This window comes from Heptranchias perlo, chromosome X (assembly GCF_035084215.1).
Source record: "Heptranchias perlo isolate sHepPer1 chromosome X, sHepPer1.hap1, whole genome shotgun sequence".
In the NCBI taxonomy this organism is placed as follows: Eukaryota; Metazoa; Chordata; class Chondrichthyes; order Hexanchiformes; family Hexanchidae; genus Heptranchias; species Heptranchias perlo.
The window spans coordinates 19633596-19655039 of NC_090370.1; positions in this window are offsets into that span (position 1 = coordinate 19633596).

Here is a 21444-nt window from a genome sequence, read left to right on the forward strand (position 1 = left end):
ATATAGACTGGATGTGATGATCACCTGTTTATATGGACTGGATGTGATGATCACCTGTTTATATAGACTGGATGCGATGATCACCTGTTTATTTAGACTGGATGTGATGATCACCTGTTTATATAGACTGGATACGATGATCACCTGTTTATATAGACTGGATGTGATGATCACCTGTTTATATCGACTGGATGTGATGATCACCTGTTAAAATTGACTGGATGTGATGATCACCTGTTTATATAGACTGGATGTCATGATCTCCGATTTATATAGACTGGATGCGATGATCACCTGATTATATAGACTGGATATGATGATCTCCTGTTTATATCGACTGGATGCAATGATCACCTCTTAAAATAGACTGGATCTGATGATCTCCTCTTTGTCGAGACTGGATGCAGTGATCACCTGTTTATATAGACTGGATGAGATGATCACCTATTTATATAGACTGGATCTGATGATCTCCTGTTTGTATAGACTGGATGCAGTGATCACCTGTTTATATAGACTGGATGTGATGATCACCTGTTCATTTAGACTGGATGCGATGATCACCTGTTTGTATAGACTGGATGTGATGATCACCAGTTTATATAGAATGGAAGCGATGATCACCTGTTTATATAGACTGGAATCGATGATCACCTGTTTATATAGACTGGATGTGATGATCACCTGTTTACATAGACTGGATGTGATGATCACCTGTTTGTACGGACTGGATGCGATGATCACCTGTTTATATAGACTGTATGTGATGATCACCTGTTTATGTAGACTGGATGCGATGATCACCTGTTTGTATAGACTGGATGCGAGGATCACCTGTTTGTATGGACTGGATGCGATGATCACCTGTTTATCTAGACTGGATGTGATGATCTCCTGTTTATATAGACTGGATGCGATGATCACCTGTTTATATTGACTGGATGCGATGATCACCTGTTTATATAGACTGGATGTGATGTTCACCTGTTTATATAGACTGGATGTGATGATCACCTGTTTATATCGACTGGATGTGATGATCACCTGTTTATATAGACTGGATGCGATGATCACCTGTTTATATAGACTGGATGTGATGATCACCTGTTTATACAGACTGGATGCGATGATCACCTGTTTATATAGACTGGATGTGATGATCACCTGTTTATATAGACTGGATGCGATGATCACCTGTTTATATAGACTGGATGTGATGATCACCTGTTTATACAGACTGGTTGCGATGATCACCTGTTCATTTTGACTGGATGCGATGATCACCTGTTTATTTAGACTGGATGTGATGATCACCTGTTTATACAGACTGGATGCGATGATCACCTGTTTATACAGACTGGATGCGATGATCACCTGTTTATATTGACTGGATGCGATGATCACCTGTTTATTTAGACTGGATGTGATGATCGCCTGTTTATATAGACTGGATGCGATGATCACCTTTTTATGTTGACTGGATGCGATGATCACCTGTTTATATAGACTGGATGTGATGTTCACCTGTTTATATAGACTAAATGTGATGATCACCTGTTTATATAGACTGGATGCGATGATCACCTGTTTATATAGAATGGATGTGATGATCACCTGTTTATATAGACTGGATGCGATGATCACCTGTTTATATAGACTGGATGTGATGATCACCTGTTTTTACAGACTGGATGCGATGATCACCTGTTCATATTGACTGGATGCGATGATCACCTGTTTATTTAGACTGGATGTGATGATCACCTGTTTATATTGACTGGATGTGATGATCACCTGTTTATATAGACTGGATGCGATGATCACCTGTTTATATTGACTGGATGTGATGATTACCTGTTTCTCCAGACTCGATGCGATGATCACCTGTTTTTATTGACTGGATGCGATGATCACCTGTTTATATAGACTGGATGCGATGATCACCTTTTTATATTGACTGGATGCGATCATCACCTGTTTTGTAGACTGGATGTGATGTTCACCTGTTTATATAGACTAGATGTGATGATCACCTGTTTATATAGACTGGATGCGATGATCACCTGTTTCTATAGACTGGATGCGATGATCAACTGTTTATATAGACTGGATGCGATGATCACCTGTTTCTCCAAACTCGATGCGATGATCACCTGTTTATATTGACTGGATGCGATGATCACCTGTTTATTTAGACTGGATGTGATGATCACCTGTTTATATAGACTGGATACGATGATCACCTGTTTATTTAGACTGGATGTGATGATCTCCTGCTAATATAGACTGGATGTGATGATCTCCTGTTTATATAGACTGGATGCGATGATCACCTGTTTATATAGACTGGATGTGATGATCTCCTGTTTATATAGACTGGATGTGATGATCACCTGTTTATATGGACTGGATGTGATGATCACCTGTTTATATAGACTGGATGCGATGATCACCTGTTTATTTAGACTGGATGTGATGATCACCTGTTTATATAGACTGGATACGATGATCACCTGTTTATATAGACTGGATGTGATGATCACCTGTTTATATCGACTGGATGTGATGATCACCTGTTTATATTGACTGGATGTGATGATCACCTGTTTATATAGACTGGATGTCATGATCTCCGATTTATATAGACTGGATGCGATGATCACCTGATTATATAGACTGGATATGATGATCTCCTGTTTATATCGACTGGATGCAATGATCACCTCATAAAATAGACTGGATCTGATGATCTCCTGTTTATATAGACTGGATGTGATGATCACCTGTTTATATAGACTGGATGCAATGATGACCTCTTGAAATCGACTGAATGTGATGATCACCTGCTTATTTAGACTGGATGTGATGATCACCTGTTTATATTGACTGGATGTGATGATCTCCTGTTTATATTGACTGGATGTGATGATCTCCTGTTTATATTGACTGGATGTGATGATCACCTGTTTATATAGACTGGATGTGATGATCACCTGTTTATATAGACTGGATGCGATTTTCACCTGTTTATATAGACTAGATGTGATGATCACCTGTTTATATAGACTGGATGCGATGATCACCTGTTTCTATAGACTGGATGCGATGATCAACTGTTTATATAGACTGGATGCGATGATCACCTGTTTCTCCAAACTCGATGCGATGATCACCTGTTTATATTGACTGGATGCGATGATCACCTGTTTATTTAGACTGGATGTGATGATCACCTGTTTATATAGACTGGATACGATGATCACCTGTTTATATAGACTGGATGTGATGATCACCTGTTTGTACGGACTGGATGCGATGATCACCTGTTTATATAGACTGTATGTGATGATCACCTGTTTATATAGACTGGATGCGATGATCACCTGTTTGTATAGACTGGATGCGAGGATCACCTGTTTGTATGGACTGGATGTGATGATCACCTGTTTATATAGACTGGATGCGATGATCACCTGTTTATATAGACTGGATGCGATGATCACCTGTTTATATAGACTGTATGTGATGATCACCTGTTTATCGAGACTGGATGTGATGATCACCTGTTTATATAGACTGGATGCGATGATCACCTGTTTATATTGACTGGATGCGATGATCACCTGTTGATATAGACTGGATGTGATGTTCACCTGTTTATATAGACTGGATGTGATGATCACCTGTTTATATAGACTGGATGTGATGATCACCTGTTTATATAGACTGGATGCGATGATCACCTGTTTATATAGACTGGATGTGATGATCACCTGTTTATACAGACTGGATGCGATGATCACCTGTTTATATAGACTGGATGTGATGATCACCTGTTTATATTGACTGGATGCGATGATCACCTGTTTATACAGACTGGATGCGATGATCACCTGTTTATATAGACTGGATGCGATGATCACCTGTTTATATCGACTGGATGTGATGATCACCTGTTTATACAGACTGGATGCGATGATCACCTGTATATATAGACTGGATGTGATGATCACCTGTTTATACAGACTGGATGCGATGATCTCCTGTTCATATTGACTGGATGCGATGATCACCTGTTTATTTAGACTGGATGTGATGATCACCTGTTTATACAGACTGGATGCGATGATCACCTGTTTATACAGACTGGATGCGATGATCACCTGTTTATATTGACTGGATGCGATGATCACCTGTTTATTTAGACTGGATGTGATGATCACCTGTTTATATAGACTGGATGCGATGAACACCTGTTTATATTGACTGGATGTGATGATCACCTGTTTCTCCAGACTCGATGCGATGATCACCTGTTTATATTGACTGGATGCGATGATCACCTGTTTATTTAGACTGGATGTGATGATCACCTGTTTCTATGGACTGGATGCGATGATCACCTGTTTATATAGACTGGATGTGATGATCACCTGTTTATATAGACTGGATACGATGATCACCTGTTTATATAGACTGGATGTGATGATCATTTGTTTAGATAGACTGGATACGATGATCACCTGTTTATATAGACTGGATGCGATGATCACCTGTTTATTTAGACTGGATGTGATGTTCACCTGTTTATATGGACTGGATGCGATGATCACCTGTTTATTTAGACTGGATGTGATGATCACCTGTTTATATAGACTGGATACGATGATCACCTGTTTATATAGACTGGATGTGATGATCACCTATTTATATCGACTGGATGTGATGATCACCTGTTTATATTGACTGGATGTTATGATCACCTGTTTATATAGACTGGATGCGATGATCTCCTGTTTATATAGACTGGATGCGATGATCTCCTGTTTATATAGACTGGATGCGATGATCTCCTGTTTATATAGACTGAATGTGATGATCACCTGTTTATATAGACTGGATCTGATGATCTCCTGTTTATATCGACTGGATGCAATGATCACCTCTTAAAATAGACTGGATCTGATGATCTCCTGTTTATATAGACTGGATGTGATGATCTCCTGTTTATATAGACTGGATGTGATGATCACCTCTTAAAATAGACTGGATCTGATGATCTCCTGTTTATATGGACTTGATGCAATGATGACCTCTTGAAATCGACTGAATGTGATGATCACCTGTTTATTTCGACTGGATGTGATGATCACCTATTTATATCGACTGGATCTGATGATCTCCTGTTTGTATAGACTGGATGCGATGATCACCTGTTTATATAGACTGGATGTGATGATCACCTGTTTATATAGACTGAATCTGATGACCTCCTGTTTGTATAGACTGGATGCAGTGATCACCTGTTTATATAGACTGGATGAGATGATCACCTATTTATATAGACTGGATCTGATGATCTCCTGTTTGTATAGACTGGATGCAGTGATCACCTGTTTATATAGACTGGATGTGATGATCACCTGTTCATATAGAATGGATGCGATGATCACCTGTTTGTATAGACTGGATGTGATGATCACCTGTTTATATAGAATGGAAGCGATGATCACCTGTTTATATAGACTGGATGCGATGATCACCTGTTTATATAGACTGGATGTGATGATCACATGTTTCTATAGACTGGATGCGATGATCACCTGTTTATATAGACTGGATGCGATTATCACCTGTTTATATAGACTGGATGTGATGATCACCTGTTGATATTGACTTGATGTGATGATCACCTGTTTATATCGACTGGATGCGATGATCACCTGTTTATATAGACTGGATGTGATGATCACATGTTTCTATAGACTGGATGCGATGATCACCTGTTTATATAGACTGGATGCGATTATCACCTGTTTATATAGACTGGATGTGATGATCACCTGTTGAAATTGACTTGATGTGATGATCACCTGTTTATATCGACTGGATGCGATGATCACCTGTTTATATAGACTGGATGCGATGATCACCTGTTTATATAGACTGGATGTGATGATCACCTGTTTATACAGACTGGATGCGATGATCACCTGTTTATATAGACTGGATGTGATGATCACCTGTTTATATTGACTGGATGCGATGATCACCTGTTTATACAGACTGGATGCGATGATCACCTGTTTATATAGACTGGATGCGATGATCACCTGTTTATATAGACTGGATGTGATGATCACCTGTTTATACAGACTGGATGCGATGATCACCTGTTTATACAGACTGGATGCGATGATCACCTGTTTATATAGACTGGATGCGATGATCACCTGTTTATATAGACTGGATGTGATGATCACCTGTTTATACAGACTGGATGCGATGATCACCTGTTCATATTGACTGGATGCGATGATCACCTGTTTATTTAGACTGGATGCGATGATCACCTGTTTATATTGACTGGATGCGATGATCACCTGTTTATTTGGACTGGATGTGATGATCACCTGTTTATATAGACTGGATGCGATGATCACCTGTTTATATTGACTGGATGTGATGATCACCTGTTTCTCCAGACTCGATGCGATGATCACCTGTTTATATTGACTGGATGCGATGATCACCTGTTTATTTAGACTGGATGTGATGATCACCTGTTTATATAGACTGGATGCGATGATCACCTGTTTATATAGACTGGATGTGATGATCACCTGTTTATATAGACTGGATACGATGATCACCTGTTTATATAGACTGGATGTGATGATCATTTGTTTAGATAGACTGGATACGATGATCACCTGTTTATATAGACTGGATGCGATGATCACCTGTTTATTTAGACTGGATGTGATGTTCACCTGTTTATATGGACTGGATGCGATGATAACCTCTTTATTTAGACTGGATGTGATGATCACCTGTTCATATAGACTGGATACGATGATCACCTGTTTATATAGACTGGATGTGATGATCACCTATTTATATCGACTGGATGTGATGATCACCTGTTTATATAGACTGGATGCGATGATCTCCTGTTTATCTCGACTGGATGCGATGATCTCCTGTTTATATAGACTGAATGTGATGATCACCTGTTTATATAGACTGGATCTGATGATCTCCTGTTTATATCGACTGGATGCAATGATCACCTCTTAAAATAGACTGGATCTGATGATCTCCTGTTTATATAGACTGGATGTGATGATCTCCTGTTTATATAGACTTGGATGTGATGATCACCTCTTAAAATAGACTGGATCTGATGATCTCCTGTTTATATGGACTTGATGCAATGATGACCTCTTGAAATCGACTGAATGTGATGATCACCTGTTTATTTCGACTGGATGTGATGATCACCTATTGATATCGACTGGATCTGATGATCTCCTGTTTGTATAGACTGGATGCGATGATCACCTGTTTATATAGACTGGATGTGATGATCACCTGTTTATTTCGACTGAATCTGATGATCTCCTGTTTGTATAGACTGGATGCAGTGATCACCTGTTTATATAGACTGGATGAGATGATCACCTATTTATATAGACTGGATCTGATGATCTCCTGTTTGTATAGACTGGATGCAGTGATCACCTGTTTATATAGACTGGATGTGATGATCACCTGTTCATATAGAATGGATGCGATGATCACCTGTTTGTTTTGACTGGATGTGATGATCACCTGTTTATATAGAATGGAAGCGATGATCACCTGTTTATATAGACTGGATGCGATGATCACCTGTTTATATAGACCGGATGTGATGATCACATGTTTCTATAGACTGGATGCGATGATCACCTGTTTAGAAAGACTGGATGCGATTATCACCTGTTTATATAGACTGGATGTGATGATGACCTGTTGATATTGACTTGATGTGATGATCACCTGTTTATATCGACTGGATGCGATGATCACCTGTTTATATTGACTGGATGTGATGATCACCTGTTTATATAGACTGGATGTGATGATCACATGTTTCTATAGACTGGATGCGATGATCACCTGTTTATATAGACTGGATGCGATTATCACCTGTTTATATAGACTGGATGTGATGATCACCTGTTGAAATTGACTTGATGTGATGATCACCTGTTTATATCGACTGGATGCGATGATCACCTGTTTATATAGACTGGATGCGATGATCACCTGTTTATATAGACTGGATGTGATGATCACATGTTTCTATCGACTGGATGCGATGATCACCTGTTTATATAGACTGGATGCGATTATCACCTGTTTATATGGACTGGATGTGATGATCACCTGTTGAAATTGACTTGATGTGATGATCACCTGTTTATATCGACTGGATGCGATGATCACCTGTTTATATTGACTGGATGTGATGATCACCTGTTTCTCCAGACTCGATGCGATGATCACCTGTTTATATTGACTGGATGCGATGATCACCTGTTTATTTAGACTGGATATGATGATCACCTGTTTATATAGACTGGATGCGATGATCACCTGTTTATATTGACTGGATGTGATGATCACCTGTTTAGATAGACTGGATACGATGATCACCTGTTTATATAGACTGGATGCGATGATCACCTGTTTATTTAGACTGGATGTGATGATCACCTGTTTAGATAGACTGGATACGATGATCACCTGTTTATATAGACTGGATGCGATGATCACCTGTTTATTTAGACTGGATGTGATGATCACCTGTTTATATAGACTGGATGCGATGATCACCTGTTTATTTGGACTGGATGTGATGATCTCCTGTTTATATAGACTAGATACGATGATCACCTGTTTATATCGACTGGATGTGATGATCACCTGTTTAGATCGACTGGATGTGATGATCACCTGTTTATATCGACTGGATGTTATGATCACCTGTTTATATAGACTGGATGTGATGATCACCTGTTTACATAGACTGAATGCGATGATCTCCTGTTTATATGGACTGGATGCGATGATCTCCTGTTTGTATAGCCTGAATGTGATGATCACCTGTTTGTATAGACTGGATGTGATGATCACCTGTTCATATAGACTGGATGCAATGATCACCTCTTAAAATAGACTGGATGTGATGATCACCTGTTTATATAGACTGGATGCAATGATCACCTCTTAAAATAGACTGGATCTGATGATCTCCTGTTTATATAGACTGGATACAATGATCACCTCTTAAAATAGACTGGATCTGATGATCTCCTGTTTATATCGACTGGATGCAATGATCACCTCTTAAAATAGACTGGATGTGATGATCTCCTGTTTATATAGACTGGATGTGATGATCACCTCTTAAAATAGACTGGATATGATGATGACCTCTTGAAATCGACTGAATGTGATGATCACCTGTTTATTTAGACTGGATGTGATGATCACCTGTTTATATAGACTGCATGTGATGATCACCTGTTTATATAGACTGGATGTGATGATCACCTGTTTGTACAGACTGGATGTGATGATCACCTGTTTATATAGACTGCATGCAATGATCACCTGTTTATATAGACTGGATGTGATGATCACCTGTTTATATAGACTGGATGTGATGATCACCTGTTTATTTAGACTGGATGCGATGATCGCCTGTTTATATGGACTGGACGCGATGATCACCTGTTTGTATAGACTGGATCTGATGATCTCCTGTTTATATCGACTGGATGCGATGATCACCTGTTTTCTAGACAGGATGTGATGATCACCTGTTTATTTAGACTGGATGCGATGATCACCTGTTTATATGGACTGGAAGCGATGATCCCCTGTTTGTATTGACTGGATGTGATGATCACCTGTTTATATGGACTGGATGCGATGATCACCTGTTTATCTGGACTGGATGCAATGATCACCTGTTTATATAGACTAGATGTGATGATCACCTGTTTATATAGAATGGATGCGATGATCACCTGTTGATATAGACTAGATGCGATGATCACCTGTTTATATAGACTGGAAGCGATGATCACCTGTTTATATAGACTGGATGTGATGATCACCTGTTTATATGGACTGGATGCGATTATCACCTGTATGTATAGACTGGATGCGATGATCACCTGTTTATATAGACTGGATGTGATGATTACCTGTTTATATAGACTGGATGTGATGATCACCTGTTTATACAGACTGGATGTGATGATCACCTGTTTATATAGACTGGATGCGATGATCACCTGTTTATATTGACTGAATGTGATGATCACCTGTTTATATCGACTGGATGTGATGATCACCTGTTTATATAGACTGGATCTGATGATCTCCTGTTTATATTGACTGGATGCGATGATCACCTCTTTATGTAGACTGGATCTGATGATCTCCTGTTTATTTCGACTGGATGCGATGATCACCTGTTTATCTCGACTGGATGCGATGATCACCTGTTTATTTAGACTGGATGTGATGATCACCTGTTTATACAGACTGGATGCGATGATCACCTGTTTATACAGACTGGATGCGATGATCACCTGTTTATATTGACTGGATGCGATGATCACCTGTTTATTTAGACTGGATGTGATGATCACCTGTTTATATAGACTGGATGCGATGATCACCTGTTTATATTGACTGGATGTGATGATCACCTGTTTCTCCAGACTCGATGCGATGATCACCTGTTTATATTGACTGGATGCGATGATCACCTGTTTATTTAGACTGGATGTGATGATCACCTGTTTATATAGACTGGATGCGATGATCACCTGTTTATATAGACTGGATGTGATGATCACCTGTTTATATAGACTGGATACGATGATCACCTGTTTATATAGACTGGATGTGATGATCATTTGTTCAGATAGACTGGATACGATGATCACCTGTTTATATAGACTGGATGCGATGATCACCTGTTTATTTAGACTGGATGTGATGTTCACCTGTTTATATGGACTGGATGCGATGATCACCTCTTTATTTAGACTGGATGTGATGATCACCTGTTCATATAGACTGGATACGATGATCCCCTGTTTATATAGACTGGATGTGATGATCACCTATTTATATCGACTGGATGTGATGATCACCTGTTTATATTGACTGGATGTTATGATGACCTGTTTATATAGACTGGATGCGATGATCTCCTGTTTATATAGACTGGATGCGATGATCTCCTGTTTATATAGACTGGATGCGATGATCTCCTGTTTATATAGACTGAATGTGATGATCACCTGTTTATATAGACTGGATCTGATGATCTCCTGTTTATATCGACTGGATGCAATGATCACCTCTTAAAATAGACTGGATCTGATGATCTCCTGTTTATATAGACTGGATGTGATGATCTCCTGTTTATTTAGACTGGATGTGATGATCACCTCTTAAAATAGACTGGATCTGATGATCTCCTGTTTTTGGACTTGATGCAATGATGACCTCTTGAAATCGACTGAATGTGATGATCACCTGTTTATTTCGACTGGATGTGATGATCACCTATTTATATAGACTGGATCTGATGATCTCCTGTTTGTATAGACTGGATGCAGTGATCACCTGTTTATATAGACTGGATGTGATGATCACCTGTTCATATAGAATGGATGCGATGATCACCTGTTTGTATAGACTGGATGTGATGATCACCTGTTTATATAGAATGGAAGCGATGATCACCTGTTTGTATCGACTGGATGCGATGATCACCTGTTTATATAGACTGGATGTGATGATCACATGTTTCTATAGACTGGATGCGATGATCACCTGTTTATATAGACTGGATGCGATTATCACCTGTTTATATGGACTGGATGTGATGATCACCTGTTGATATTGACTGGATGTGATGATCACCTGTTGAAATTGACTTGATGTGATGATCACCTGTTTATATCGACTGGATGCGATGATCACCTGTTTATATTGACTGGATGTGATGATCCCCTGTTTCTCCAGACTCGATGCGATGATCACCTGTTTGTATTGACTGGATGCGATGATCACCTGTTTATTTAGACTGGATGTGATGATCACCTGTTTATATAGACTGGATACGATGATCACCTGTTTATATAGACTGGATGTGATGATCACCTGTTTAGATAGACTGGATACGATGATCACCTGTTTATATAGACTGGATGCGATGATCACCTGTTTATTTAGACTGGATGTGATGATCTCCTGTTTATATAGACTGGATGTGATGATCACCTGTTTATATAGACTGGATACGATGATCACCTGTTTATATAGACTGGATGTGATGATCACCTGTTTGGATAGACTGGATACGATGATCACCTGTTTATATAGACTGGATGCGATGATCACCTGTTTATTTAGACTGGATGTGATGATCATCTGTTTATTTGGACTGGATGTGATGATCACCTGTTTATATAGACTAGATACGATGATCACCTGTTTATATCGACTGGATGTGATGATCACCTGTTTATATCGACTGGATGTGATGATCACCTGTTTATATCGACTGGATGTTATGATCACCTGTTTATATAGACTGGATGTGATGATCACCTGTTTATATAGACTGAATGCGATGATCTCCTGTTTATATGGACTGGATGCGATGATCTCCTGTTTGTATAGCCTGAATGTGATGATCACCTGTTTGTATAGACTGGATGTGATGATCACCTGTTCATATAGACTGGATGCAATGATCACCTCTTAAAATAGACTGGATCTGATGATCTCCTGTTTATATAGACTGGATGTGATGATCACCTGTTTATATAGACTGGATGCAATGATCACCTCTTAAAATAGACTGGATCTGATGATCTCCTGTTTATATAGACTGGATGCGATGATCACCTGTTTATATGGACTGGATGTGATGATCACCTGTTTATATATACTGGATGAGATGATCACCTGTTTATATAGACTGGATGCAATGATCACCTCTTAAAATAGACTGGATCTGATGATCTCCTGTTTATATCGACTGGATGCAATGATCACCTCTTAAAATAGACTGGATCTGATGATCTCCTGTTTATATTGACTGGATGCAATGATCACCTCTTAAAATAGACTGGATGTGATGATCTCCTGTTTCTATGGACTGGATGCAATGATGACCTCTTGAAATCGACTGAATGTGATGATCACCTGTTTATTTAGACTGGATGTGATGATCACCTGTTTATATAGACTGCATGTGATGATCACCTGTTTATATAGACTGGATGTGATGATCACCTGTTTGTACAGACTGGATGTGATGATCACCTGTTTATATAGACTGGATGCAATGATCACCTGTTTATACAGACTGGATGTGATGATCACCTGTTTATATAGACTGGATGTGATGATCACCTGTTTATTTAGACTGGATGCGATGATCACCTGTTTATATGGACTGGAAGAGATGATCACCTGTTTGTATAGACTGGATCTGATGATCTCCTGTTTATATCGACTGGATGCGATGATCACCTGTTTTCTAGACTGGATGTGATGATCACCTGTTTATTTAGACTGGATGCGATGATCACCTGTTTATATGGACTGGAAGCGATGATCACCTGTTTGTATTGACTGGATGTGATGATCACCTGTTTATATGGACTGGATGCGATGATCACCTGTTTATATGGACTGGATGCAATGATCACCTGTTTATATAGACTAGATGTGATGATCACCTGTTTATATAGAATGGATGCGATGATCACCTGTTGATATAGACTAGATGCGATGATCACCTGTTTATATAGACTGGATGTGATGATCACCTGTTTATTTAGACTGGATGCGATGATCACCTGTTTATATAGACTGGAAGCGATGATCACCTGTTTATATAGACTGGATGTGATGATCACCTGTTTATATGGACTGGATGCGATTATCACCTGTATGTATAGACTGGATGCGATGATCACCTGTTTATATAGACTGGATGTGATGATCACCTGTTTATTTAGACTGGATGCGATGATCACCTGTTTATATAGACTGGATGTGATGATCACCTGTTTATATGGACTGGATGCGATTATCACCTGTTTATATAGACTGGATGTGATGATCACCTGTTTATATGGACTGGATGTGATGATCACCTGTTTGTATAGACTGGATGCGATGATCACCTGTTTATATTGACTGGATGTGATGATCACCTGTTTATTTAGACTGGATGCGATGATCACCTGTTTATATAGACTGGATGTGATGATCACCTGTTTATATGGACTGGATGCGATTATCACCTGTATGTATAGACTGGATGCGATGATCACCTGTTTATATAGACTGGATGTGATGATCACCTGTTTATATAGACTGGATGTGATGATCACCTGTTTATACAGACTGGATGTGATGATCACCTGTTTATATAGACTGGATGCGATGATCACCTGTTTATATAGACTGAATGTGATGATCACCTGTTTATATAGACTGGATGTGATGATCACCTGTTTATATAGACTGGATCTGATGATCTCCTGTTTATATTGACTGGATGCGATGATCACCTCTTTATGTAGACTGGATCTGATGATCTCCTGTTTATTTCGACTGGATGCGATGATCACCTGTTTATCTCAACTGGATGCGATGATCAACTGTTTATATAGACTGGATGTGATGATCACCTGTTTATATAGTCTGGATGTGATGATCACCTGTTTATATTGACTGGATGCAATGATCACCTGTTTATATAGACTGGATGTGATGATCACCTGTTTTTTTGACTGGATGCAATGATCACCTCTTTCTCTCGACTGGATCTGATGATCTCCTGTTTGTATAGACTGGATGCGATGATCACCTAATTATATAGATTGGATGTGATGATCACCTGTTTATATAGACTGGATGCAATGATCACCTCTTTATATAGACTGGATCTGATTATCTCCTGTTTGTATAGACTGGATGCGATGATCACCTATTTATATAGACTGGATCTGATGATCTCCTGTTTATATAGACTGGATGTGATGATCACCTGTTTATATAGACTGGATGCGATGATCACCTGTTTATATAGACTGGATGCGATGATCACCTGTTTATATAGACTGGATGTGATGATCACCTCTTTATATAGACTGGATGCGATGATCACCTGTTTATATTGACTGGATGTGATGATCACCTGTTTATATAGACTGGATGCGATGATCACCTATTTATATTGACTGGATGTGATGATCACCTGTTTATATTGACTGGATGTGATGATCACCTGTTTATATTGACTGGATGCGATGATCACCTGTTTATATAGACTGGATGCGATGATCACCTGTTTATATAGACTGGATGTGATGATCACCTTTTCATATAGACTGGATGTGATCATCACCTGTTTATATTGACTGGATGTGATGATCACCTGTTTATATAGACTGGATGCGATGATCACCTGTTTATATAGACTGGATGCGATGATCACCTGTTTATATAGACTGGATGCGATGATCACCTGTTTATGTAGACTGGATGTGATGATCACCTGTTTATGTAGACTGGATGTGATGATCACCTGTTTATATGGACCGGATGCGATCATCACATGTTATTATTCTTGTTCAGTGAGAAAGAGCGAGCTATGAGATTGTCAGAACTCTGTGATTAATAAATATAATTTTCCTCTGTCGTGCCCTCCATCTGATCTTCACAAGGATCTCATCAAAATTGATCTTTCCGCCCAGTTGCACTTCCCCCTCATCTTTGCCCTTCAGGAAGGCGTCCAATTCCCTTTTAAATCCTCAATCCAGTCAGTATTTGCAGAGTGAGGGTGCAGTGTGTTCCATGAATCGTTTTCTCCAGACTTCGCCGATGTGTTCCTTGTCCTGGCTTTCTCATAGCATCATATCATAGTGTCATATACAGCACACGAGGAGGCCATTCGGTCCATCGTGCCTGTGCTGGCTCTTTGAAAGAGCAATCGAATTAGTCCCACTCCCTTGCTCTTTCCCCATTGCCCTGTAAATTTTTCCCTCCAACTATTTCTCCAATTCCCTTTTGAAAGTTATTATTGAATCTGCTTCCATCGCCCTTTCAGGCAGTCATTCCAGATCATCACAAGTCGCTGCGTAAAAAAATGTTTCCTCATCTCATCTCTGGCTCTTTTGGCGATCACCTTAAATCTGTGTCCTCCAGTTACCGACCCTTCTGCCACTGGAAACAGTTTCTCCTTATTTGCTCTGTCAAAACCCCTCATGATTTTGAACACCTCTATTAAATCTCCCCTTAACCTTCTCCGCTCTGAGGAGAACAATCCCAGCTTCTCCAGTCTCTCCACATAACTGAAGTCCCTCATCCCTGGTACCATTCTCGTAAATCTCCTCTGCACCCTCTCCAAGGCCTTGACATCTTTCCTAAAGTGTGGTGCCCAGAATTGAACACAATACTCCAGCTGAGGCCAAACCAGTGTTTTATAAAGGTTTAGCATAACTTCCTTGCTTTTGTACTCAATGTCTTTATTAATAAAGTCGTGAACCCCATATGCTTTTTAACAGCCTTCTTAACCTGTCCTGCCACCTTTAAAGATTTGTGTACACACATCCCCAGGTCTCTCTGTTCCTGCACTCCCTTTAAATTTGTACCATTTAGTTTATATTGCCTCTCCTCATTCTTCTTACTAAAATGTATCACTTCACACTTCTCTGTGTTAAATTTCATCTGCCATGTGTTTGCCCATTTCACCAGTCTGTCTCTGTCCTCCTGAAGTCTGTTACTATCCTCCACATTGTTTACTTTTCCGAGTTTTGTGTCATCTGCAAACTTTGAAATTATACCTTCTATACCCAAGTCCAGGTCATTAATATATATCAAAAAGAGCAGTGGTCCTAATACTGACCCCTGGGGAACACCACTGTTTACTTCCCTCCAGTCTGAAAAACAACCGTTCTCCACTACTCTCTGCTTTCTGTCCCTTGGCCAATTTTGTATCCACCCTGTCACTGTCCCTTTAATCCTATGGACTTCAATTTTGCTAACAAGTCTGTTATGTGATACTTTATCAAATGCCTTTTGAAAGTCCATATACACAACACCAACCACACTACCCTCATCAACCCTCTCCGTTACTTCATCAAAGAACTCAATCAAGTTAGTCACACACAATTTTCCTTGCGCAAACCCGTGCTGACTTTCATTTATTAGCCCAGACTTTTCCAACTGCCAATTAATTTTGTCCCGGATTATTGTCTCTCATAGTTTCCCCACCACCGACATGAGACTGACTGGCCTGTAATTGTCGGGTTTATCCCTCTCCCCTTTTTTGAACAGGGATGTGACATTTACAATCCTCCAGTCCTCCGACACCGTCCCCATATCTAAGGAGGATTGGAAGATTGTGGCCAGAGACTCCGCAATTTCCACCCTTACTTCCCTCAGTAACCTAGGATGCATCCCATCTGGACCGGGTGACTTTTCTACTTTGAGTACTGCCAATCTTTTAAGTACCTCCTCTTTATCTATTTTTATCCTCTCCAATATCTCTACTACCTCCTCCTTTACTGCTACAATGGCAGCATCCTCTTCTCTAGTGAAGACAGATGTGAAATATTCATTTAGTACCTCAGCCATGTCCTCTGCCTTCACAAGAAGATCTCCTGTTTTGTCTCCAATCAGTCCCACCCTTCCTTTGATTACCCTTTTACTATTTATATGTTTATAAAAGACTTTTGGATTCCCTTTTATGTTAGCTGCTAATCTATTCTCATACTCTCTCTCTCGGCCCCTCTTATTCCCTTATTTTAGATCTCCTCTGTACTTTCTGTATTCAGCCTGGTTCTCTACTGTATTATGAACCTTGCATTTGTTATAAGCCTCCTTTTTCTGTTTCATTTTAATCTCTATATCTTTAGTCATCCAGGGAGCTCTCGCTTCGGATGCCCTTCCTCTCCCCCTCGTGGGAATGTATCTAAACTGTACCCGAACCATCTCCTCCTTGAAGGCCTCACATCATTATCTCCTTACTTTCACAGGCTACATTCAAGCTCTGCTGCTTTTCCTATGTGCAGCTGGTTCTGGGGCTTTAAGCAGGGGATGTTGGAGTGAAGGCCCTTTACACATGGTCATCTGCCTGCGTTGTGCTTGACATACATTTCCTCTGGGACTTCCCCCTCTCTCCACTTGTGGATTAGAAGCTCTCACCTGGTTAAATAGCATGTTAGTGGCGTGGAATGATGTCAGAACACCTCCCACATCATCTCCCTGGGTTACCACATGGCAGTGCCCATGAAGAGGGTCAGTTGCAGAAAGTGGGTTTCAGATGATCTCATTGAATAATGGAACAGGCTCGAAGGGCTGAGTGGCCTCCTCCTGTGACTATGTCCTCAGCATGTCTCAACGTGCTGCACAGCCAACTTTCGAAATGTACAATACAAGCAAACATAACTACAGCAACAACAACTAGTCACATTCCCACGAGGGAAAAAGGTAGAGCAACGAAAGCCAGAGCTCCCTGGATGACCAAAGAGATAGTGAGTAAGATGAAATGGGAAAAAGGGGCGTATGACAGATGTCAGGTTGATAACACAAGTGAGAACCAGGCAGAATAAAGAAAGTTCAGAGGGGAAGCGAGAAAGGAAATAAGAGGGGCAAAGAGAGAGTATGAGAATAGACTGGTTGCTAACATAAAAGGGAATTCAAAAGTCTTCTATAGACATGTAAACAGTAAATGGGCAGTAAGAGGAGGGGTGGGACTGATTAGTGACCATAAAGAAGATCTACTCATGGAGGCAGAGGGGATGGCCGAGGTACTAAATGAGTATTTTGCATCTGTCTTTGCCAAGGAAGAAGATGCTGCCAGAGTCTCAGTAAAGGAAGATATAATTGAGATACTGGACGGGCTAAAAATTGATAAAGAGGAGGTACTAGAAAGGCTAGATGTACTTAAAGTAGATAAGCCACCCAGTCCGGATGGGATGCATCCCAGGATGCTGAGGGAAGTAAGGGTGGAAATTGCGGAGGGACTGGCCATAATCTTCCAAACATCCGTATATACGGGGGTGGTGCCAGAGGACTGGAGAATTGCACATGTTACCCTTGTTCAAAACAGGGTGTAAGGATAAACCCAGCAACTACAGGCCAGTCAGGTTAACCTCGGTGGTGGGGAAGCTTTTAGAAATGATAATCAAGGACAGAATTAATGGTCACTTGGACAAGTATGGATTGGTGAGGGAAAGCCAGCACGGATTTGTTAAAGGCAAATCGTGTTTGACTAACCTGATGGAGTTTTTTGATGAAGTAACAGAGAGGGCAGATGAGGGCAATGCAGCTGATGTGGTGTATATGGACTTTGAAAAAGTGCAAGGCACCTCACAGGAGAGCAATCAGACAAAAACTGACACTGAGCCACTTCAGCAGATATTAGGACAGGTGGCTGAAAGCTTTGTTTAAAAGGTAGGTTTTAAGGAGCATCTTAAAGGAGGAGAGAGACGTGGAGAGAGGGAGAGGTTACGGGGGGGATGGACCTTTTTTTGTGAACAAACACAGAGAGACCATGAGTTGCACTGTTATACCTCCAGTCTATCCTTTAGTTTCTCAGAAGTAACGAGAGTTTGTTTGGTTTGTTTGTATTTGAAGGCAGCGTGAATCAATTCAGCACATTCCCTGCAATCCTACAGCCATGTACTGGGATGGTGCAGCACACGATGGGCCTGAACCCAACTGTTCCTTTGCAAATTGATGTTCCTTCAACAATCAGGATCTTTCCCAACTTCAACACAGTGAGTAAAGCCCTGAGTAACGCCACAGCAGTAAATGGCCCTGAGGCCAGGGGACAAAGTCATGGTGTGTCATTTTGTGGATTTCAGGATGCAGGGAGGGTGGTGTTGAACAGACGATGAGTGAGATCGAACCATTAAAATGTGGAAATTGATCTCTCCAATCTCCATTTCGAGGGAATTGGGAACTTTCACCACTGCTGCCGGGATTCAAATCCAGTGCCGGCAGTGGGCATAAGATCTTTCTTAGCTAAGGTCAGAAAGTATCACACGTGAAATGTGTTGGGCAGTTTCAAACCACAAAAAAAGGCCCAAACCACAGTCCCAACATATACCATGGTCCCACACCACAGTCCCAATCTACACCATGGTCACACACCACAGTCCCAATCTATACCATGGTCACACACCACAGTCCCAATCTATACCATGGTCCCACACCACAGTCCCAATCGACACCATGGTCCCACACCACAGTCCCAATCTACACCATGGTCACACACCACAGTCCCAATCTATACCATGGTCACACACCACAGTCCCAATCTACACCATGGTCACACACCACAGTCCCAATCTATACCATGGTCCCACACCACAGTCCCAATCTATACCATGGTCCCACACCACAGTCCCAATCTACACCATGGTCCCACACCACAGTCCCAATCTATACCATGGTCCCACACCACAGTCCCAATCTACACCATGGTCCCACACCACAGTCCCAATCTATACCATGGTCCCACACCACAGTCCCAATCTATACCATGGTCCCACACCACAGTCCCAATCTACACCATGGTCACACACCACAGTCCCAATCTATACCATGGTCCCACAGCACAGTCCCAATCTATACCATGGTCCCACACCACAGTCCCAATCTATACCATGGTCCCACACCACAGTCCCAATCTACACCATGGTCCCACAGCACAGTCCCAATCTATACCATGGTCCCACACCACAGTCCCAATCTATACCATGGTCACACACCACAGTCCCAATCTATACCATGGTCCCACACCACAGTCCCAATCTACACCATGGTCCCACAGCACAGTCCCAATCTATACAATGGTCACACACCACAGTCCCAATCTACACCATGGTCACACACCACAGTCCCAATCTATACCATGGTCCCACACCACAGTCCCAATCTACACCATGGTCCCACACCACAGTCCCAATCTATACCATGGTCCCACACCACAGTCCCAATCTACACCATGGTCCCACACCACAGTCCCAATCTATACCATGGTCACACACCACAGTCCCAATCTATACCATGGTCCCACACCACAGTCCCAATCTACACCATGGTCCCACAGCACAGTCCCAATCTACACCATGGTCCCACAGCACAGTCCCAATCTATACCATGGTCACACACCACAGTCCCAATCTACACCATGGTCACACACCACAGTCCCAATCTACACCATGGTCCCACACCACAGTCCCAATCTATACCATGGTCACACACCACAGTCCCAATCTACACCATGGTCACACACCACAGTCCCAATCTCCACCATGGTCCCACACCACAGTCCCAATCTACACCATGGTCCCACACCACAGTCCCAATCTATACCATGGTCCCACACCACAGTCCCAATCTATACCATGGTCCCACACCACAGTCCCAATCTACACCATGGTCACACACCACAGTCCCAATCTATACCATGGTCCCACACCACAGTCCCAATCTACACCATGGTCCCACAGCACAGTCCCAATCTACACCATGGTCCCACACCACAGT